The sequence below is a fragment of the Passer montanus genome, unplaced genomic scaffold (genome assembly GCF_014805655.1).
Source record: "Passer montanus isolate IOZ18808 unplaced genomic scaffold, ASM1480565v1 scaffold313, whole genome shotgun sequence".
NCBI classification, from domain to species: domain Eukaryota; kingdom Metazoa; phylum Chordata; class Aves; order Passeriformes; family Passeridae; genus Passer; species Passer montanus.
In genome coordinates, this window is record NW_024367853.1 from 18004 (window position 1) to 42619 (window position 24616).

A 24616-nucleotide genomic window follows, 5' to 3' on the forward strand; every position below is an offset into this window, starting at 1 on the left:
TCAGTTACCTTATTATTTATTTCTTAATAAGAGTTTAGGGATCCGTATCATTCACACTCTGTGTAAGATTCTACATAAGATTCAAAACATTCTAAGCAAGGGTCTAGCTGTGTTCTTTAATGCCTTGCACATGTTGTGCTGCCCAGGATCAAGGTCTGCCTGTGCTAACACCAGTGTGGAAAACTCCTGAGGAGGAGGGTAGCCTCCCATGCACTCCTGGGTCCCTCTGGGTTGCACAGATGACACGGCTGATGAGCTAATCACAAGTCATAGGTTGCTGTTTCAGCAAAGCCAGATGTCCCTGCAATTCCAAACCCTTTCTGGCCTCCTACTCACCCTCTCTGGTATCAGGCTTTGTCTTTTTCCTGAAGGAATTCTTTCATCTTTCTCTTATGTCTGGGACCATAGTGCCCATTTCTCATCTGCACATACCCTCTAGGCAGCTGAGTTTTAGCGCCCATAAAGTGCTCCACAAAACTCTTCCCAGTGACAAATTTAGCACTTCAACCACTCTTCCCATTAACAAACCACTACTTTTTCAGAAGCAGGAACACAATTTATTATACCAGGAGAAGAGCACATCTTATTTAAAGTTTAACCACTCATCTTCTAACAGAGACTGAAAGATGTATTGCTCTACAGCCAGGTATGTTTACACTCGAATTATGCCATTTCTTTATCAGCAATCAGACTGTGACCGTGGTGTTAAAAAGCCTCCAAGACAAACTGTGTGTGGGCAATAGTCCCCAGCTTGCACTGGGCCTCAGATTTCATGGAAGCTGTATGGAAAGTGGCAGCTAGCCTGAGCTGCAATGGGGACAGTTTTAACAGTCTAGCATAGTATATAATAAGATTTTACTGTCCAGTGACATTTTCTGACACGATTTGACAGCACAGACACTGCAGGGAGCTCTGTCAGCTGCTGGCCAGTAGAGGAACCATTCTTTAGAGGTCCATGGAGAGTATGTGTGGCTTCAGCATGTCTCTGTCCCAGATGTAAAACTGGGAATTCTTCCTTTCATGGTGAAATTCTTCCTGTTTTCCTATCTTTTTCCTTCAAGAGACTCTGTATGGAGAGACAATCTGGATTTAAACAACTAGATTTTAAAATCAGTCAACTGTATACGCCCATTGGAACACGAGGAATACTTGTCTTGTCCCTTCCTCCCTGCTGCTGAGGAATCCTTCTCCATGGTCTAACAAGGAATTAATGAATGTATGAATGAAGAAAAAATATGGTACGTGCAAGGAAGCCAGATGCACATTTACTCAGTGAAGGTGTGTGTTTCCCTGTTAATGTTCCCACAGAATTGGGTCGTGTCAGATTTACACGAGTATGAAAAAGTTGTTCATTTAAGATCACAAGTTCTCTGCCTTGCAAAAAGTTTGATAAAAAGCCCCATGCTCCCTCCCACCACACGCTTGTGGAGGTCTCATGCATGTAAAAATCTGTTTCAATTAACCTGTCACATATGACAGTTCCTCATACCATCCCACAGCCAGGCATCAGAAAATTCTGCAGAGATGAAGATATGAAGATGCAAGACACTTAATCCTCTAATACACTTCTCATAATATCAAGGAAATTTAACACTCATAGGGAAATGGTAGAGACGACCAGCATCTTCCACTTAACCTCTGAATATTAACATCAGGGTCTGCTCCGGTACAGGCAGACCCACCAGTCCCCACCAGCCCTGATGCAGAAAGACCCATCTCTGAGCTAAGAGATTTGGTTACAACTCTGCACTCCATCTGAGACTGTCAGATTTGGGGCCAGCTATGGTCATGGAACTTGTGATGCCACTCTCCATCCATATGGAAAGGAACACCTTAAAGCATTGTGGCAGTTTTAAGTACTGCTAACAAGAACTGGGTGGGAACCAGTTAAGGGACAAAGGGTTAGTTATAAACACATCTATATGTTTAAAGGGGAGGAAAATCTTTGGTTGATTCTGCTTATCTGATCTTCACCTGCTTTCCTTGAATTTTTCACATGGCGGTGTTGAAGCAGGAATTTGCTGTCAGTCCTCATCAGAAGGCTGCACCAGCTAGTACATGGAAGGTATATGGTTTTCTGTAGGAGTACATTTTCTCCTGCTCCCTCTCTGCAACCAGACTGCTAATGAACTTACTGCTTATTCAGTTACAGGGCTCCTCATGAAAAGCTGGGAGGTGTTTATGGCTCCAAAGGCTCATAAATGAGAATGGTAAAATTATTCCTGCTGACTGCGCAGCAGGGCCCTGAGAATACAGCTAGCTCTTATAATTCTGTCCAGACACCTCATGCTTCCAAGTTAAAGAGCAAACTACCTAATTGAAGCAATACACATGTCCAAGATAAAGCATAATATCCCTTGAAAAGGAGTTTCCAGTAACTTGTGTCCTCAGCAAGAAGTAATTTATATACTCTTAATTCCACTGTCTTGCTTTTTTGTTAAGCAGATTGCTGCTGTTTTAACAGTTCTTGTTCAGCTTGATGATGACATCTCTACTATCCCAATTCTACTTTTTGGGAGAGATGTGGAGATATCTTGTGCTCTTTAAATGACTAACTTTTCTGAAATGGAATCCTAATGAATCAACATTCAGACATGAATTTCTGAATGTCACTTCCCTGACTGATGGTTTTGCAGATCCAAAGAGTTAACTGTAGTTTTGCTTTAAAATTTAAGAGCTCAATTTTCATGTTGAGCAGTGTTACAGACTTAAACTGTTCATGTTTTCTTAAAGGAAGGCAAATACAATAGTAGAGTACAAATGCAAACTACTCCCACTGTACACTCATAGCAACTGAAGACCATTAATTAAAATCATGTAGAACTGATTAATGTTGCACACTACTGCAGCTGCTGCAATGTGAAAAATATTACCATATTTCTCAAACTTTTCTGGAGGTTTGAACAAGATCAATTACATTATGAGGCAGCAAAATGTACTTAAATCTCTGAAGTGCCTTACACTTACTTGTGACACCCCAAGGTCAGTATTAAACAGGATTCAGTAGGCTGCCCAGAAGTCTTTGAATCATAGATTCATAGAATACTTTGGGCTAGACAGAGCTGGCCAACCTGGCCTTGAAAGTTTCTAGTGATTGGGCATCTACCCCCTGTCTGGGCAATCTCTTTCAGTGGCTCACCACCCTCATTGTAAAAAAATTCTTCTTTTTCCAGTTTAAATAGACCCTCCTTTAGATTAAATCCATTACCCCTTGTTGTATGTGAACAGGTTCTACCAAAGTTTCTCCTCCTTTTTTTTTTTAATTTTTTTTTATTGTGCCCTTTAAATATTTAACAGCCTCAATAAAGTTTCCCTAGAGCTTTCTTTTCTGCAGGTTGATCAGTCCCAACTCTCTTACAGGAAAGGTTCTTCATCCCTCTGATCATCCTCATGGCCCTCCTCTGGCCCCACTCCATCAGGTCTTTCCTATGCTGAGGACCCCCAAGCTGGACACAGTGATCCAAGTGAGCACAAGGGCAGAGTAGAGAATCATCTCCCTTCACCTGCAGACCATTCCTATTTTGATGCAGCCCAGGACATGACTGGCTTTCTGGGCTGTGAGTGCACATTGCTGACCCATGCCCAGCTTTTCCTCCACCAGTACCCCCAAGTCCTTCTCCACAGGTCTCCTTGCAACCCCTTCATCCCACAGACTACATTATACCAAAGATTGCCTTGATCCAGGTGCACCACCTTGCAATTGGCCTTGTTAAACCTCATGAGTTTCCCATGAGCCCTCTTCTCAATCTTTTCCAGATCCCTCTGGATGGTATGCCATCTTTCAGGTGTGCTGACAGTAGCACTCAGCTTGGTGTCATCTGCAGACTTGATGAGGATGCACATGATCCCACTGTCTGTGTCACTGATGAAGATATTAAACCATAAAGACCCCTGAGGGATGTCCCTTGTCACCAGTGTCGGTCTGGATATTGAGTCATTGACCACTACTGGCTGGTGGCCATCTAACCAGTTCCTAATGCAACAGTCCAATTGACAAATCCATCTCTCTTCAACTTAAAAGAGAAGGATGTTGTGGAGATGACATCAAATGCCTTACAAAAGTCCAGATAGATGACATCTGTAGTTCTTTCCTTGTCCACTGATGTAATCAATCCATCACTAAAGGCCACTAGGTTGCTCAGGCAGGATTTGTCCTTGGTGAAGCCATGCCTTGGCCAACATTTAGTTCATAATCAGTTCTTTGTAATTAAGAACATCCTATTGCTATGAGGAGGTAAAAAAAAATAAATTGTTCTACGCATCTGTTATTTGTCTTCAAACTGTAGTCTTCTGACCTGTTTCTCATGGAAGAAGTGACTCTGCACAGCATTTTACCTCTCTTTAGACTACTAAGTAACCAGATGTGAGTGAGTCCACTGGGGAAGCGGTGAACAGACCTGCTTATAATTTTCATTAAATTCTTTTTTTTACGTATATGTATATATGTGCGTGTATATATATATATATATATATATATATATATATATATACACACACACCCACACAGAGATATATATATATATATATATATATATATATATATATATATATATATATATACACACACCTCCACACAGTAGTTTGCAACTGGCATGGGAATCTTTCATTTTGATGTTGCTTTAATGTTGACAAGATATGTGTGTGTATATATATATATATATATATATATATATATATATACACACACCTCCACACAGTAGTTTGCAACTGGCATGGGAATCTTTCATTTTGATGTTGCTTTAATGTTGACAAGCTCATGCTGACACTGAGTTCAGTGGCTGGAGAGGATATATATGTGCATGACCACTTCCACTGGAGTAGTGTGACTTATGAACTGTAATGTACATGCATAAGTGGTGTGGGGCATGGTGCTATTCCCATCCTTGGAAGTGTTCAAGGCCAGGGTGGGTGGGGCATTGAGAAACCTGGCCCAGTGGAAGATGTCCCTGACCATGACAGGGAGGTTGGAACTAGATGATCTTTAAGCCCCTTTCACCCAAGCATTTTTATAGTTCAATGCATATATATGATTTAAAAAGTCACTCCTGTTGCACACGGCATCTGGAATAGAGCTCAGGGTCTTGATATTCAGAATTCACAATCTGATGTAATAGGTCTTCACCCAAAATAAGGAGGTTACAAGCACGAAAACTTCTGAAAAGAACCATTTATACAAAACCAAAGGAGGAAACTTGAAAAAAGGATTTTGCATTTCTTTAAGCCTTTTTAAGAGTGTTAGAAACTCTGGACTCAGTTTTTCCAAACAACTGGAGCAAACCCTCCAAATCCTACGTTCCAAGTCATACAACAGCAATTCAAAGACTTCCCTCAGCATGTATCAAAGTCCATTCATCAATTATATGCCTCAAAAATATTGTGTTTAGACACTTTTTAAATAGCTTCAGGATGTGTAAAAGATTTGGGTTTTCTCTCATGTCATAGAAGGATGTTTGGATATGGTAAATTAACTTCTGCCTCTAGTCCTCTGTTGCCCCTTGCTGGGATTAAAATACAAGGTTTTGTAAGAAGCCAGACTGCTGCTGTGAATCATTCAGTTATTTTCCTTCTTCACTTCAAGTTACTTGTAAAGGATGAATCAAACCAAGCTGTTACTGAACTACTTGCAACTAAAAGAGAACATTTGTGAGAGAGTGACTGACACAATGGCTGACATACAGGATGTGATATGTCCTGAAAACTTCTTACCTGTGTTTTCAATGTCCTCCTTTGAGGTGATCATCTAAATCCAGCAACAAACAACATGAAAATAACACAGAGCTGGAAAAGATCTCCTGGACACTGAGTCTTTCCTTTTTTTATTTCAGGCAGGGTGCCACATGAACTCCTTACTGCCCTACTGAGACCTGTACCTGCACTATTGCACCACAGTCAGCTGTCAGGCACCATTTCACAGAGCCACTATTTCTCCCTTGCCATGCAGGAAATGCCAAGTTTAAAGTTCATAGGGATAGGAGGATATTTTCCCAGCAAATTAAATAATTACAAAGACATTGTGTTGCTTTTGTTACTCAAAGAGTTCACCAGCCTAACAAAGAAACCTAGTGCATTAATTTCTCCTCAAAATAAAAGTAGCAAACTGTAGGACGAAGTAAGTGTGTTAATAACACCAGCAACAGATCAATACCCAGAGCAGAAAAAATCCCAGGGAGATGCTGTTGAACAGGAGGATTACATTTCCATCACCTGAATAAGATGGCGAATTCAATGGGTGCCTGCTTGTTGGAGAACTGCAGAGAACCTCTGTGCTGCATCTGCTGGGATCACCTGGGAAAGCCTTGGCCAGTGAGTATCTGAAAGAGCTCTTCCACCTGACTTCTGCTAAGTGCCCTGCAGCAGGTGAGAAGTCCAAACACATAGGGGCTCCAAACAGTGCCACTAGATAATGACAAATTTACTCTCCATTCAAATTTGTTTGAGGATCTCCTCAGCCATATGTGTCAAAAGTCTTCTGAGGTTTTTGATAATTAACCTTATGCATAGAAAACCAACAAGAAATATTTGCAGATGCACAGTCAAAGTGTGGTCTTTCACAGATTTCCCAGGAGCCAGGGTCTGCTTAGGGCTGGGGACTTCAGGGGCAGGGCCAGGCAGCCCTCAGCCATCCCAGTGTCCCAGCCAGGGAGCAGGGCAGCTGGGGCAGCCCCAGGCATCAGGCACCTCCCTGGGCAAGGGCACAGGATAATATGTCCTCCAGCAACATTTAGGAGATTCTCACCACAAGAACAAAGGGGTTTGGGGGCTCTGCCTTCACCTTCCCTTTTCCTCCATTCCTTTCTAAACAGCCAGGCCAATCCCTGACTGCTGCTCTGCAGGCTGGCAAACCTACTCTGAGGAAACACTGCAGGAAACCCTTTGGATGAGAGAAGGTGGGATGGAAAGCATCACTCAGTGATGCTACTATCAGGTCCTGCTTTCTCAGCCTCTTCATGCAGCTGAATCACTACGGAGCAGCAGCTCACAGCTGGATTGAAAAAGCTCCCTGAGGACCTGAGACAGGCAGAGACCTTCACAGAGCTGCTCTGTGCAGAGCTCAGCTGAGGAGAGGGTGGTGTTAATATCCAAAGTGGGGTGATAAGAGATACTCATTGGTGAAGAGGAAGGATGCTAAATGGCTTATTTACAACATCATTTCCTCTTGACTTGCAGATGCTATCAATATTTGTGCATGTGTGATATGTTTCTCTATTTCCCTACAATTATGTCCATTTTCTGCACCCTAACAAACAGATTTCTTACAATTAGAGAGAGCTAGCAATTGGATGTTCTGCTAGCACAGGGCACTGCTCTGTGATTTGGGACTGAACCTTGCTCAGTCAATTGCAAAGAGCAATCCTAGACATACTGAGCCTGGCCTTTTTTTGCTGCTATTACTTACCTGGCAGAGAGTTTACAATTGTCCTGGTATGTTTGCCCTGACAAATCTTGGCTCTGGACACCTCTGTGAACTCTGTTAATGGAATATTCAAAAGAGCATCAAAGACACAAATTATTTCTACTCTGAAACTGCCCCATTCTTTTCCCTCTGCTCTTAGACCAGCAGTAGTAAAACTAAGATTTGTACAGAGATAATAGGAATTTTAGCAAGCCATCTAACTGAATCCTTTCAGGAAAGACAAAGTGGCAGAACACGATTGAATGGCCCAATTAACCTCAGCATAATATCTTCAATTGGCAATATAAAAAGCAAATGCTAAAAGTTCCTCATCTAATATCATTCAATCCTCTGCCATGATTACTTATATTTCAGAAATGATCAGAGCTCAGATGCAGTTTAGATACTAATTTATGGAGTTGGTTTTTTTTCCTGTCAAAATAATGGTGGCAGAAAAAATGCAATTTGAAACTAGTCCTCAGTCTGGGAGAAATTCAACTTTTGGATATAAATAGCAGCAAAACCTGCCTAACCTAAATGCTCATTTTACTTTAAACTAATTTAATTTAAGCAATAGAAGTTACACTTACTTTTAATGGGCAGCAGCTGTTCATTAAATTTATAATGACATTTGGGTACCCTGGTGATAGACATTCAGAAATATCATATACATAGAGACAGAAATTCATTAGTAGCACTACTGAGATGGCTTGGAAGTGAAATTAACTTGAAAAGAGACACTTGTTTCACCTCCATCTTCAGTTTGAAAACATAGACTGTTATCTAAGGCATATAAATGCATCACAGAGTGGTATTAGCCAATGCCCATCCTATAAAAAATCTGAAGAATTTTCACTGTGAAGACATACATATGCTTGGAAATTTTTTAAAAAATTACCATGGTACTTCTACCACTGAATATACATTGGTTTCTCTTTCATTTATATACAGAGACATAAAAATCTAATACAGAGATTTATATATTACCACCACGGCAATGGTGAGAGCATTAGAGTTTATGCATATGATGGCATTTGCCTGTCAGGGAACTGCTCATTTCTGATGGACCCTGGCTCTGTCCTTCTGATGTCAGGTGGATTGTTTTTAACAGCTTCAGTAGACAAAAGGGTTGACCCACACATTATGAACTAACACAGAAAGTAATTACAGAACTCTAGTAACCTAACAACTTTAGTCTTTTATGAATGCTGTCTCTTGGTCCATTAATTATACATTAAAATCCATCTCCAATCTCTTAGCCTGGGTCTCTTCATGTCAACACCATTTCTCTCTGAAAGTAGTGCTTCTAGGATCTACCTGTACCATCTTATTATACATATAAGGTGCATGAATTACAGCCCAGAGAACTCAGCAGGGGATCAGTACAAAGGTAAAAATGTTATTCTTACTTGCATTAATAATGCAGCCAAGGTCAAATAAAGCTGCGTGTATGAACTCCATGGCATTTCAAAAGTCTGCAGTGAGACCTTTGCAACCTTTTTTACTTCAGTGAACTTGCCAAATGTTATCCTTCGCATTTCATAAAGCAAGACTGTTGATTATACATAGGAATGGTCTAGAAAATGACAGGATTAGAAGAAAACTTGGAAAGTGACACACAAAACCAAAGAGCAGCTTTGTTAGTTTGGTTCAGCAAGAACTGATGATACAAACTCCATCTGTATTATTTAATTGTGTGGATCAGTAGGAGTAGATTTATACAAGGAAAGAGTCTGAGAACCCAACATCCACACAGTAACTCTCACTGGGTTTTGTTTTACCATTTTCTTCAGAGCAGCTCTAGTCCAGTCTCACAGACTGAAGACCTGTTTGTGCTTGCAATGCATTAGCTACACTGCTAGAGAACATTTTCCCTTTAGTTTCATGCAAAAGGAATCCAGTTCAAGTTTCAAATATATGACAGGAACCAAAGCGTGAGCAGAGACATTTGTTTCAAAACAGTCTTCTGATCCAAAATAGTGCATTAAAGTAAATAAAAAGCTTTTTTTTTTTAATGTATAGAAGTGACAGCTCACACGGAGCTGCTCTGAGGACTGCATCTGAATAACTGATTATTTAGAAGTATTATACCCTCACATAGTTCTCTCTGCGGATCGTTCAATTTTTTTCTGTTAAGTAAGTCCTCCTGTGGCAGGAAACTCATTTACAAATTCTTTGCTGAAAGTAATGCTTATGTAAGTTGAAGAAAAACACATTATCAGAAGAATGTTTTGATTAATTTGCTATTCATTATCAATACACCTCCATGGCTTAGAGTAAGTTCTCGTTTGAAGACAACTATAACAATTATACACAGGTGCATTTTTTTTAAGAAACTAGTGTTCTGAGAACATTTAATCACTTCTAAAAAATGTTTGGTCTTTGTTTACTTCAGGTCCCCATTTAAAATCTAGCACACTGTTGCAATATGACTGGTAATCTGAGGTCCCAGAGGGCTTCTTCCAAGAAAGCTACAATTGCAGAGCCATAAAAAGTCTTCCTGGTGTTAAAAGGTTTGTGTGTCTCGTCAACCATGAATCAGAGGTAGAGAACATATATCAGTTCTAAACAGAAAACTTACAGTAATTACTTTTTCCAGCAGGTTAACTTGGGTGCTTACTATGATGTACCATAATCTGGATCATGCTGGCTTTACTTCCAATGTCATTGCAAATCCAAAACTTTGACCCTATTTCTTTAAATGATATGCACCTTTTTGTGACCTTTATCAGAATACTTAGCTTGTGTGACTGCAAAACTGGAGGTATATTTCTTTTTATCATATTAACTATTAGTGTTCATTGTGAGGAAAATTAGTGTTTATCGTGAGGAAAAATTAAAAATAAATTAGTAGCTTTGCATTTTTTTCCCAGGGAAAAAAAAAGAGTTTAAATGGCGGCTTTATTTCTGCACTGCATCTGTGCACCTCTCAATTTTAAGGGGTATTGTGGTGATGAAGACATCACCAGTGTTTTGACAACATCTACTAGCTACAGGTGTTATATCACTCCCAGTAAAAATAGCTGCCCTAGTAACAACACTGTGCCAAGCTGGTTCTAGGTAGTTATATTTGGCCAACATAACCTGCTACTAGATAGGGTGCAGTGCTACACTTCACTGCAGTGCTGCCATGTGGGATAATAGAAAGGCCCCTTCCATTCACTTATTGTTTCTAGGGGTAAAGCAACACAGTTGTCACACACTGTGTGTGTTTCTAGGTTTCTAAAGAGCTTTATGATGCCTAGTATGAGAATATGTCTATAAGTAGGCATGCTCTCATTTTCTCCAGAGTTTATAATCTGCCTAAACTTTTCAATAGGTTTCCCCAGAATATTTTTTTTCTAGCACTTGGTTTCAGCTAAGCCTGGTCTGCTCAAAAAACTGCTCACAAGGTTCACTCAGCTGAGCAAAGATTAGCTGGAGTGATCTACCAGTTAATAATTGATTAAAAGAAAATGGCTCTTCCTCCTAGACATCTTCTCACTTTTCCAGCCTGTAACATCAGACGAGTGGGAGTTGCAATGGTCTGCTATCACTGCTTCCACTCCTGTTTCTGCTGGATCAAAGAGGGCAGAGAGTACTGACCAACAAAAAGACATCAGAAATACAGCATGGTATTAACAGCTCTTGATCATTAAGGAAAACAAAGGGCCATATTTCAGGCTAACAGCCCAACATCTGCCAAAAATCTGCACAGAGCAGTTATAAACACAAATGGGTGCTCTGTGAGCACACTTCAACCAAATAACTTGAATTAGCAGGTATTTTTCCAAATGCCTTCCTAGCTTTAATCCCCAGGCAGAATGTTGTGCACAAATCAAGCAGCTCAATAGCATTACTCTATGGAAATGTGTCCCCAGGGTCCAATGTTCCCTCTTCTTTCTCTAGTACCCCGAAAACTACTCCTGTTAAAACCAGAACTTGTTGCAGAGATAAAAAGAGCTTGAGGAGTTTTGTCCTTATATTTTCACCAAATAAAAGGGAAGAAATTCAGAAGCATGATGCACAGAGAAAGTCAGTAGGAACATCATGGAGCTCTGTGGAACATTCCTTCCTGCCCTGCTGTTAAGTTAAATATTTGTTTCATTTCTTTCTCTATAGACAGAAAAGATTTGAATGCCTTCAGTTTTGAACTATTGTTATGAATACCAACAAAGGGCTAGAAACACAAGGAATCTTAGACAGTTGTCCTCTAGCCCTCCAAAGTAAGGTCGTGAGAGGGAGCTTGCCTGGCTTACACAGGCTGGAAATAGAACAACATTTCTAAAGAGCTAGGCAAAACTGGTAACCCAGGGGAAAGCTTCCTAAGTCAGCAAAGCAGAAAAGCCCCAAAGAGGTGTCTTAAAATCATCCCTTTTGGCAAATGTTAGCTAAAAATCTCCTCCCATACAGGTAAGCACTGAGGTCCTCAGGGAGATGGAGGTGGTGTTTCAGGAATTGGTGTCATACCAGGCAATCTTCTCCTGACTGCAGGAGTTACACTGGGTGCTCATTAATGCTGAACTGGTGCCACAGTGCTTGTGAATCTTGCTGAAGTTTGTTTCTTTTCTAAACCAATTATGACACAACCCTTTCATTCAAACCTTTGATGGGGATCTGCTTTCCCTGTTGGTGTCTGCAGCTGCCTGAGATGCAAAGATCTGCATTTAGCTTCTGCTTTTGCCCTAACAGGGTTGAACTCGGAGCATGAGAGGGCCCTGTCTACGCTTCTTTGTGACCTGCAAAAAAGGCATCTCCTCCCTGCCATAAAAGCCATTCATTTTGGCATGGAAGAGGGGAACAAACATTTTCCCTGTCTAGTGGTTGAGGAAGTTTATACAAGAAATAAGACACCTAAGAGTTACTATGGGGCTTATATAAAGTAATTTTCAATAAAAGATTACCACAGAAAATCTGAGTTAATTTTCATAACTATTCAGGAACTAAAAGGGGTTGGTTGCATAAAATATTTCACCTTTAGTAGTTACTGCAAATGACCCCATTTTGCCTCAGTGGGGCCATGCTAGTGCAGCACTTCACACTGGCTGCCACCGCTTACCCAGCTCCCCCGGTCCCAGCTGGAGCCACAGGAATGGGTCAGGTTTCTTTGCATGGCACTGAACTGTGTGGCATTGAACTTCCATTACTTCTGCATAGAGGAAACTTGCTCAGAAACGTTTTGTTTCCCATCTGAGCCATCTCAGTGATTCTAATAGTCCTGCCAACTGATATCCCGTCCTTGCAATGAAAAGCAGATATGCTTCAGCAGAAGTGGGACATAAATTCAGAGTGTTTTTTTTCTGAGCAAATATTACAGGAATGGTCATGAGTCTTTTGGACTCTGCATCCTGCAGTCAGTCAAGTAAGTTCATTACCTTAAATACATATAATAATTTCCAGAAGAATGCAGTGCAATTTTCCATAGGTCTCAAGAATGATTAAGGACTGTACAGTTTTGGAAACAAACCTTGTCCTTTCAAATAAGGCTTCTTACAGCCTTTCATATTACAGAGCTAGCTTAGCATATCATGGGAAAACAAGAGGGACTTTGACAGAAGAGCATTGTCAGCCCTTCCAGTTTTCCCACTACATTTCTTTAATCCATTCAGAAGAGACTGACCTTTTTCTTTTGTATTGGTCTTCTATTCTTACCATATTGCACAACTGAAAATCTGACATCCTTAGCTTCTCAGGTATTCATTTTCACCTTACTGCTCCAAGAAAGAAAATTCATGAATGGGGAATTGAAGCACCAGAGATCCAAAGAACTCCCAGAGCCATTCAGGGAGTCAGTTCAGGGAGCACTGAGTCCAGACCTCCTAAGTCTAACAGCAGGAGCTCAGCTATTCAATCATCCTTCCTTTCAATTGCACCATTTACCTGTCCAGAGATCACTTTCACGTGATAAGTTGTTTTAATTTTAAAAATACTTATATTTTCAGTGTATGTTTATAACAAGAGAACCAGAATATTTTTACTGAATTATGTTTATTCTCTATCAGTAATTTATGAACACCAGACCTGTCTCTCCTTATTCAATAAAACAGGTATGTATTAATTTAAATTAATGCAAATAAGGACCATTGATTCCTCTGACCCCTTTAATTCATTAGCCAGGCTGATTAGTTTTTTAGATAAAGTTGAAGGGAAAAAATATACCCAGGGTGAATTTTGAAACAACTGTGTCAAACTGAAACTGAGCCTGGAGTGATCCTTATCTGCAAACTACAGGATATTTGTTCCACTGGACGTCAGAAGGATAAAATCTGTCTAAAGTCTCATGTTAGCAATGGACAGCCACTTAAGAGCTCTGCATTTGAGAACAGGCTTTACTTTATTGACCATAAAAGTAAACAATGTGTTTTATCATGCTCTTACCTAGGCAGCAAAATACTCTGAGATGGCAAAATACTCTGAGATGGCAAAATACTCTGAGATGGCGAATTTTACATACTGTAAGTATACAGTTCTTTATGGGCCAGTACTTTGTTGAAAGTCCTCAGCACAGACCTTGTAAAACCCATCCATTGTGCCAGTAAATGTTCTGGCCATGTATTCTGACCTTTGCCTCCAGACTTGGGAGCTGGAGCTGGATGAAGGCAGGAATGAAGATTCTTACAAACCAAGTGGAAATTTCCAAAGTGCTCGGTGTGGTTGGGGCCATGCAGGCCCCAAGGGTATTCCTCACAGCCCCTAAATGCTGGCTGTATGATGTGATAATGGAGAATTTTGAAGCATTTCTCCTCAGAATTGGTATGTCTACTTTTACAGTGTAAAGAACACTTAAGAATGGGGCAGCCACAGAACAGTAGTCCTTCTCTTTGGACAAAGGAACATGCACCTACACAATTCAGTGTCAAATAGCTGCAAGGACAGGATGGGAGGGAACCCCAGCCTGAAGTACCCCACCATGTGCTGACTCACAGGCAGAAAGAAGAGGGCAAAACTGCTCTTTACAGTTTTGAAGATGCTGGTAGAGAAAGGGAAAAAGTACAAATCCTGGACTAAGATAGATTCCTTACCAGAGTTCACAAGAATGGGAGTCCACTGAAATCTGGAGTAACTGTAGTTCTGGTAATGATTCTCCTCTCCTGAGCTCAACATACCCCTCAGCAAAGAAAGAGGGATTTGAGGGAAACAGAAATAAAGAAAGGTGACATCTAGGGCTGCACTAGCAGGTATCACAAGCCTAGGAAAAGCAGCACTAGGGTTTAATATCTGGCATCCAGGAGAAGACCTGACAAACTCTGAAGAGAGAATTGAGGCAGAAGACCCATGTGTCCCAGCTTGATGGTTGCCTTATGGTCATCCACTCTACATATCAGTAAAAGCACAACTTGCATTCCTTGGTTATTTAGCTCTGAATCACCCATGAAAATGGGAAAATATTCCTTGAAAAATTTACCTGTGCTCTTTATACACTTATTTTCAAATGTGAGTCAGAGACTCAAATGCCTTCTGGATTTTTAGGTTATGCAGAAGAAATGAAAGACAAGAGATTCCTGTGGATAAAGAGAGTTTGTCACATCAATGCCATACCCAGCTGTCACCATGCAAGACTTGCTAACAGGGTTTGAGCGAGCAGAACCAGCATGGAAAGAGCTCTGTGTCCTTCATCAGATGCAGTTCACCAGCAGGAAGTTCACTTATAAAAAATAAAATAAAATAAAAATTTAATTCAAACCTGTATTAAACAAACTGGCACTTTTTATGTCTAACATGTAAATAAAGAACTCTATGTCACATATCTTAGAAGACTGATTAATCCCTTCTTGCATTTCATATTACCCAAATGAACTAGATATGAAATAGTGCCTTGGATGGTTTTAAGAGATACCTTTAGAAACAAATCTGCACACCTGGGACAAATCTGCACACAATTTTCAATACAAATGCATTTTAGGTTTGACTCAAATTCCTCTGGAGAACATAAGATTCTTTTCTTTTGGGTCAGATTCTTGCTTTGCAAGCAACATTTGTATTAATACCTTGTAAAACAAAGTATTTCTAAGTTTTGTCAACATACAAATGAAGTGGGATGTGTTAATTCTGGAGGCATATTTATCACGGGTGTAAAAATCTTGAATACTGACCCTACAGGTCTTGAAGCTGTAAATGTCAAGAAAATACAAATAACAGCAACTAACTTAGAAGTGATTCCCACTGATTGGTTTTATCTAAATTCCCTTCCTTTATTAGATTATTTTCTCTATTCTGCAGGAGTTGGCTTTCCCTCCCAGAATCACTCTTTTTTTTAAGCACAGGTGGGAACAAAAAATTGCCCAACTCATTTACAAGCAGGTCAGTCATTAATCCAACAGCAAATGTGAAGTACCATGCAGTGAAAAAAAATTAGGTTTCAATGCATTAACACAAATATATAGCCACAGAGACCTGTGGTGCTGCTCATCACTTTAATGAGGAAGCACTTAGGCGGCTTTTATGCCCTCTGACCTGGGTGTTCACCCTCTTCCTAGTCTTCCCCTAAATGTTCTGTCCTGGTCATTAGAGATGCTGAAGAATTTCTCTAATTACTGAGAGAGATTTTCCCAGTAACCCAGCTACTTTGGTCCACCGAGGTGCCATGGCAGTTGTCAAATTGATTTTTCTCAGTACCAAGGGTCACCACAAGCTGGGGGTCATCTGGAGGCCAGTTAATCTGATGTTAGGGCTTCTTTGTGTGGATGATACAAAGCTGAGCTAGGGGAGTGTTTGGACAAGAGTATTTGGGACTCCTTCCAGTGGTGTGAGATTCCTTGGGCATGGTGACCTGGCACTGGTAATGAGGTGCCTTACTGAGCCAAGACTGCAGGAGCTGGTAAAACATGGGTATTTCCTGCTAAAGCTTAAAGGACCTTTCTTCTTACCTTCTCCTAAATAAAACCCTGAGGGGGAAAAAAATGAAAATGAGCAACTACACCACAGAACACCACAGAAACTGACACATTTGAAAGTTTTTGTTCTTTTTTCCCCTCCACAAAATAAAAAAATAAAAAAGTCTCCAGAATATTCTGAATTATACACAAATGCACAAATGTTTGCTTAAAAAATAATTCAGATCCACAGGGAGATAGAAAAAAGAAACAATAAACAAACCAGAAAAGCTGATAGTGGAGACTGAAGCCAAGGTACATCTCCCAGACTAGCACTCCCTGACAGCTAACAGCATTTGCATGAGCAATGATTTAAGTCATACTTTTATAAACACCACATACTTAAATGCATTAGAAAGACTTCAACATCATTAAGAAGAGCTACTAAAACAATTGCACCAAATTCCCTTTGATGGTTCCATATACTTTTATTTGCCAGTCTCAAATACTTATCAATGATCACTCTATAGCTGCTTTGCCTCTGCTTTAAAGGAAGTGACTGTATAAAAACTATATATGCTACTAAGAGAAAGAATGAGAAATTTTACCTGGTAAGGATAACGCCTTCTAACAAAAATAGAAACCTATATTTAGGTTCTGTTACTTCATGCCTGGTTAATCTGGAGAGCATGTCCGGGAGAGCAACTGGTGTTAACCAGTCTGAGAGTATGATGCCTGCGGCAACACAAACTTGTTAATCTTAAGTTTAAAATAGATCTTCACTAGCAATTCAAGTTAACTATGTCTGATCCAACTAGTTTTATCTTAGACTAGTCACTACATTTCATCTCTTCTCTTTTGGTGCTGGGAAAATTTGATACAATGTCTTGATCATTATGTAGCCTGCACTGAATTGTAGATACAGGAAATTTATGGACTTTCCAAATTTATAGCTTGAACTCAGGGGAGTTAAATGAAACATCAGACACCTAAATATGAAGACCATTCAGGCATAGTTGTGCATGTTTCAATGATCCTTGCAGTTGTAATCATAAATTAGCTATAGTCCTGATAAAAACAAAAATATTATTCCACTTAGGAAATTCACTTTCTTCCATCCTGAGCTACAGTACACAGCATAAAAAATCCTAAAACTGATAAGGATGATAATCTTTACAAGCTTCAGGAAAAAGACTTCAGGAAATGATAGTGAGCATCTGCTGTATCTAATGCTTAATAGGAACTGTGTGTATTTGAGTTTTGGAAAGTCCTACAGTGCGTTCACAGGTGCCTAGATATAGACTTTGGATACAGATACATATCTCTAAACTGTATTGCCTTTATCAGGCAATTTGACTAAACAATACGTATTATTCTCTTGCCAAACTTTCATCCTCTTAGGAGAAAGATCAGCTTGAAAAACCGAGATGCAGAGTGTTTTTACTTGTTTTGTAGCACTTCTTAACAACTCTGGTTCCAAGAACAGAACATTGGGCATTCACTTAGCTCAGTGTAAAGATCCTGCTTGAACTTGGGCTGCTCCATGGGGGTCACCTTTGGTGGGATTTCCTGGGCCATGTCTTCAACGTGCAAGTTACAGATACTTTCTGGTTGCCAACAGTTTAGCAGCACTGTATTGCTGTTTGCTTGTGCTTTACTGTTTTTTAATTATATGGAGAGAGAGGAGATCGTGAATGGCAATTACCGGTGCTCTCCCCATGAAAAAGTGACCATGAAAAAAGCTGGATTCTTTAGGCAGCTGACTTTGCTGCCTAAAGAATCCAGCCTGCCCACTGTGCCTCCTGTGAAATCAAAGCCTCCTCCCACTTTCTTGAATTGTATCTGCTTTGTACATTAGTTTTAAGAACAAATGACCTTGAAGATGTATGCGTAACAGAAGGGAAGAATATGAGTCCTGTCTAAGAAACTGGAGAAGTATTATGGCTTTTATATCAACATGCAAAGCATCAACAAGCCAGACATACACATGTGCATTGTGAATTAAAAGAAGTCCTGTCCTTGCATCCAGGGAAAATGCAGCTTGCAGTATTTAAAAATAAATCTTCAGGTTACTAGGAACATTAATGATAAAGATTAAAGATTGATCCCACTCTAGGAACTTGGTATGTTAGTGAAAAATGTATCGTGAAAGAGATTGTTCTAAGTCTTTAGAAACAGTAATGAAAAGACTCACTGAAGTTAGCAAACTTTTCTCAAAGATAAAGGCTCTATGTGTTTCAGAATCTGAAGAGCAGCTATGTGAAACACTCCTAATCTGTACACTAGAGAATGCCACAGAGAAAAGTGCCACCCAAAAAGCATTAGGATATCCATGAAATAAAGGGAACAATAAAGTTTGGCAAATCAGAATGGCATAAGAATGGCAAATCAGAATAAGCCTGCTCTAAACTATGTGAGGTACCCACAGTGCACGATTTTGGTCAGTCAAGCATATGCTCCATGACCTAAATTCAGCACTTGAATGCAGCTCACCACCAGAACAAATATTTACTTTCTGGTGTGTCTGTCCTTTAGTCTGTCCTTTAGAATGAATTCAAGAGAAGCTACTGGAGCTGTCTGCATCAGAACAGTTCATCTTTGTAGGTATGGCTGGATAGAGTCACCCTCCATACAGGTGGAGGGAGAATAATAATCCTTTCTTGGGTCCTCCTTCAGATCTAACTCAGGCTCTGTCAGGCTGCAACAATGCTGGTGTTAAAGCTCACAAGTTCCACTATTTCTCAGTTGACTGAATAATTTCTTTTGTGGCTTTCTGGGATATTTTCCTCTGTCCATTCTGGCCACAGATTCATATATTGTTTTAGGCTGTTTCACACTCATTTTGAGAGTACAGCTTTTATCTGTCACTTTTGTATTTTCCATGTTTTTCCATGGCACAGAGGCAAGTACTTCCTTACCTTCTTCCAGGCTGTGGGAAGAGTAGGGATATGTTGAAAAGCAGAGGGAAAGATATTTCAAAATAGTAATTTTGAAACTGAGTGACTTTTACAGCCAGTGAGATGTCACTGAAAAGTTGTGGGAAACCTCTGGCCATTATTCTCATTCCCAGCAAGTCTGGGATAAGTTCACTGCAGACAAACTGGCATCTGAGAGCCAGCCCATGCACCTGGATATGTAGGATTCCCATGCTTCATGTGAAGAGCCCTACTACAGCTAATGGTGGAACATAAAGAAAACCTGTGTAAAAATCCTGCTGGTGGGACTGTGGAAGACAAAAGGCTGAATGGAAGTGTCTCTATAATTCTCAGACAAACTGATGTGGGACCAGAAACCTGGAGCTGAGGTCAGTCTTGTGCCGCAATTAGTGAGACCAAAACAAAGCAACCTGGGCAAGTAAGTCCATGCCCTGAAAGTACAGAGACCAATTTAAGTATGAATGACAATTTTTCCTGTATAATTGAGTGCAAAATTTCATTGGTTTTGCTTACTTCATAGCTATTTAAATATAGGATGAACTTTTCCTGGTTTACTTTGCTTCCACTTGGTGATACTGGAAGCCCTGCTGAAGGCCACAGCTAGTCCTTAGCTAAGAAGGGAAAGCAAACTCCTCAAAATCTTTCCATGAAGGTAATAAATACTCACATTCACTGATGAGGAATAATGCAAAAGGCTGGTCTGCACAGCCCTTACACTTCTGCTGGCTCCCACAGCAGCAGTGCTGCACAGGGAATGGTGGGAATGGCTGTGCAATCCAGGTCGATCTCAATCAAAAAGTTACAAAGAACTCAGTGAGTTTGGAAAGAGGACTGTGAGGCTAAAGTTGTAAACTGATAACAGGTTGTACACACTGCACTGTTGTGTTGTGAAAGCCTAATGTTTAGCTTCTGTTTGCTTTAAATTGCTAACATTTTCCATTCTCTGGCTGTTGTAAATGTCATTGCTTTTCACAATCATGAGGTGAGGTTTAAGGTTCTGATCTTTGCTCAGAGAGGGGTCCAGCTTTTATATCAAACCTTCTAATCATAATTTTACTGCAAACCTTGGACAATTTTGATAAGTGGTTATGTTATGAATTGTTACAAAGAAAGCTTCTAATCTTGAACTTGAATGCAGGCATGTAGAATGGATCAAATGTTGAAATATAACAAAATAAATGCTTTTTAATGCAACATTTACAAATTTCCAAGAAGCCATTGTGTTTATCAGATGCTATAATCATTTCCAGGAACTACTTAGATGAAGCTGTCAATTCCCTTCAAAAGTAATATGCCTAAGAGCATTAAAAAAGTGTTTCCTTACTAAATTACTCTTTTCTAATTTTGAACTCATCTACAAAGTAAATTATTTTACTTCTAAAGAACTTTTTTTTAATAGATCAGGGGATGAAAAACAGTGCTCTAAATTCTGCTTGCAGAGTGAAGCATTCTATATTCTTTTAAAAAAGCACACACATATTTTAATCTGTAGATAAGAAAGAGGATAAGATGGTGGAAATATGAAACATAGAATAAAAGTTAAAACTAGAAGAATGCAAAAATCTATGTAAAAAGAGCTCATTTAATTTGGGAGATAAACAGCATAAAGAAGAGTTATTCTCCCTCTGATATACAAGACAACCATGCACCAGTCTTCAGTGAGAACTGTGCATAAGAATGGGCTTTACAGCTGAATTATAGTTATGGTATTTGCATGGAAAACTCAACAGTTACATGCTTGCCTCTGTGGACTTCTAGTTGCAGTAATAATTGATCACACATATTTTTATCCATACCAAGAACTCACAATGCTGTGCAGCAGCATGCAGTGACTGAAATGTTTATTACAATGGCACTTACATCACTTTTGCTGAGCTAGTTTTGAGATCAGCACAGTTGGAAGATGAACCTGTTCACCTTATAATATTGTTTGCTTTATTTATTGTTTTTTCCATATTACCCTTTGAGACTCTCACTGTGTAATTTTATGGCTTTGAAGTTGTTTGGGTTGACCTATAACTGTAATAAAAGAATTTGGAATGAGATAACACAAGTTTTTCCATTACTTACTAAAGGTTATAGCTACTTATTAAACAACTTCATATTCTGTAACTTTGATAAAATTAGTACTTTTTCAAGCAACTGTTATGTCGTGGTGAACCCTTGCAGCACATAGATTGTATGGGATAGGCCTGTGCTGTGAACCCAAACAAGAAAAGACTATGGTTTATGTTTTTAATTCAACCTTTATGAAGAACATTGCATTTCCTAGTTACAAATTAACAGTATGCGATAATCCTACATAACTACTCTGGGACACGGGTTGTGTTTCTCATGATTCATGTTCTTCTTAAAGAGCATTGAGTTCAGCTCAGATGATGCAAAGAAAGGAAGGAAGATTTGTCTCTCATTCTGTCCCCACAGCATTGACCTACCAAACCACTCAACATGGATCCCATCACATCTAATGTACCCCTTAGTTCCATGCCTTTGGCCACACAATCAGCTTTTCCTCCAAGTAGAATAGTGTCCTGTGGATGTGCCTGGACTGCAGGGCAGGTGTGTCCCAGAGTGCTCCCCACAGCCCTGCTCTCCCACTCACCAGAACAGCAGGACCTGTGGGTGTACTATTTTTCCTTTCAGCTGTCAGCTCAAGTTTCTTTGCAAAAAAAAAAAAAAAAAAAAAAAAAAAGAAGTCAGTGCTCAGGAAGTGAGAACTCTGGGAACAGGGACCACTGACACACACCCAGCTCTCCTCCCACTGCAGAGCTAATGCTTGGCCAAGGCATGCATGCTGCCCTGTAAACTGGAAGTCTGAGTTCTCCAGAATGCAAATGTCCTAAATACTCTACAGGAGCTCTAAAATCCTCTAAAGAGGCAAGCAAACCTTCCAAACTAGGATCCTAAATTTCCAGCTGTCTTCCAGTAAAATGTCTCACAAGGCAGATCTCAGAAACCTTCAGTAACTACAACCACTATTAGTAGCACTAACATTCCAGATAAGTACTTGCTAGGCAATTAAACTCTGCAGAGTTTGCTTGGAATTGCATAAAAATATACATAATCCAAACAGCGGAACAGGAGGAAAGTCCAAACTAAAAGAAGATAAAAATCCAGTCTGTCCTATAGCAACAGAAGCCACTAAAATCCCACAGAAACTCACTGAAAATCAAGGTGGACATTGATGTTAGTACACAATGATGTTAGTACACAGTGGATCAGGCTCTCACACATAGCACTGGACCCAGTCATCTGCAGCCCATCCCCAGTCAGTCTGTGCCATGGAGAACACTCAAGGCAACAGGTGAAGGTTTCCTTGTGGCAGGAGTAGCTTTGGCTGTAGCAGCAACTGCACAACACCTCACAGACCACCAGGGAGGTGGGATTGTGGGATTGTGGCAGGTGGGCAAGAGGAGCTGCTTTTCCTGGCATGAGTTAGGTCACACCCAAGCTGCTCTCTACTGGTATGAGTTAGGCCATCCCTAAGGCTCTTTTAAATCTCATAGTTAGCCAGAGGCTTAGCAGCAAAATACAAGACAATACAAGGTTAGGCATTATCTTGGCAAAGCTGAGGCTAAATGCAATTTCACTTGTTTTCTGCTTGGCTGTAGTGGGTCTATAGTACCAAACATATTATCAAACAGATCCCATCCACATCAGGTGATATTTCTGGTAGTACTGATACTCTGACAACCCAGTTCAACCTTTCATGCATGAACATGGTGTTGTATTCCTTCAAACAAAACAGCTGTTTCCCCATGTCTGGAGCCACAGGCTATCATGCTCCCAGCTTTTGGGAATGCCTGGGTTGGAGTCAGGTCCGTTCCACCTGTGAGGTCTGTGCTGGGCATCCATTTATTTCTTGAAAGAAGGGAGGTGCAAAGTAAAGAATGAAATGTTCTAGTGTCTCTGAGGTTCTTACAAGGGATCCCTTACAAGGATCTCTGAGGATCTCTAAGGGAAGACATGGCAAAGCATGGTTGCATAGACTATTGACCTTCTAATGCTAACAGACCTGTTTTAAGCATTACCTTGTCCTTATGCTTCTTCTTGGTAAGCTACAGATGAGACTGTAAAGATATAAAGTAGATTAGAAAGGGATGAATTAGGCTCTAGCTTCACCTGTCAGAAGGTTAAGACTTGGATTATGCTGCAATCTGAATTCACAAATGACTCATCAATTTGCACTTTCTATTAAAATATATTTTAAGTCCTCAAAATTATCTTGGACAATTCTGTCTCATGCATGAAAAATATATTTCTGTCTCTATATAATACTGTCTGCAAAAACCAGCAAAGGTTTGTGTACCATTTACATAATATATTTCCTGTGCCAATAGTGGTTTACCGTAATGACTGTATAATCCAAGGGCAGCTTAACATAGAGAGTGCATTTCAATGCTGCACTTTCTTTTTCATTTTTAAAGAATAAAAATACTAATTGAAATGTAGATAAAGAAAAAGTAAGCAATAAACTATTCTGTAGTATTAGCCAAATATTCTGAAAAGACACATTCCCCCAGCCACAGGCAGCCATACTTGGTGGTAGTTGCACACATCTCAAGGTGCTTTCTAGACCCCAATAAATTCTGCCACAGCCCAAACCAGGTACCAACACTGTTCCAGTTTCTCTGCCTAGTTTATATGTCAGGCATAAGCTTAGGGATCTTATTTGAGTACGTGGATCAAAGATTTAAAAGAAAAAAGCCTTCCAAGGTTTAGGTTCCAAGGATCACTCTATAAAGCTAAAATATCATCTGGTTTGTACAGCTGTCACCATTAAGGCTGACAATAGCAGTATTTATTATGCTATGCTATGCTATACTCTGTACAGGTACAAGTGTTTTCCTTTTTTGAGAATTAACATAATCTTCATACTCTTTCTCTTATGAAAGACATCCAGTTAAGATATTTTTCAGATATGTATTTTAATGTTAGAATGTAGAAGAGCAAGAAACACCTCTGTATCATGAAAAGGTTATAATTAAAATTTCTGAAACCACTTGCTACAAAATGCTTCTTACTGTTATGGTTCCATATGGAAAAACTGGCAACTTCAGCTAAAGACCAGGATTTCCTTCCACATCTTTCAGGAATGATTGTGCTGATAATAGTCACTAAGGATCTAACAGGAAAGAAGAAATTCATAAGGTAAATCCAGCCACAACTCAGGATCACACAAGAATGTGGCCTTTCAAAAGAGAGATGACAAAATAGTCCTTGCCTTTGATGTAACTTCTGATGAAGGACTGAGAATAGCTAAGTAAACAACTTCTGTGGTCCTCATGGAGCTTTTATGTCATTCATGTTGGACATGTTCATTTGAAAGTTCTTACATTTACATCTCTTTTGATATCTGCTCAACAAAATCAAGTGTGTGATGCTTCACATGAGGCCTAAATTATTGTGTTTTCTGACTGATAATTACTTGCCCTGTTATTTATTTGGGGGATATTCTATGTTATAATTGTCATGTTTGATTTCCACACATCTTG

General features: G+C 39.8%; 1 long non-coding RNA gene across 1 annotated transcript; it reads left to right on the forward strand.

Moving 5' to 3' along the window:
- The first annotated feature begins 582 nt into the window (after positions 1-582).
- LOC120504948 lies at positions 583-14980 on the forward strand. Its single transcript, XR_005628148.1, has 3 exons — positions 583-646; positions 13755-13827; positions 14843-14980. It is a non-coding gene; the product is annotated as an uncharacterized LOC120504948 (long non-coding RNA).
- The last annotated feature ends 9636 nt before the right edge of the window (positions 14981-24616 follow it).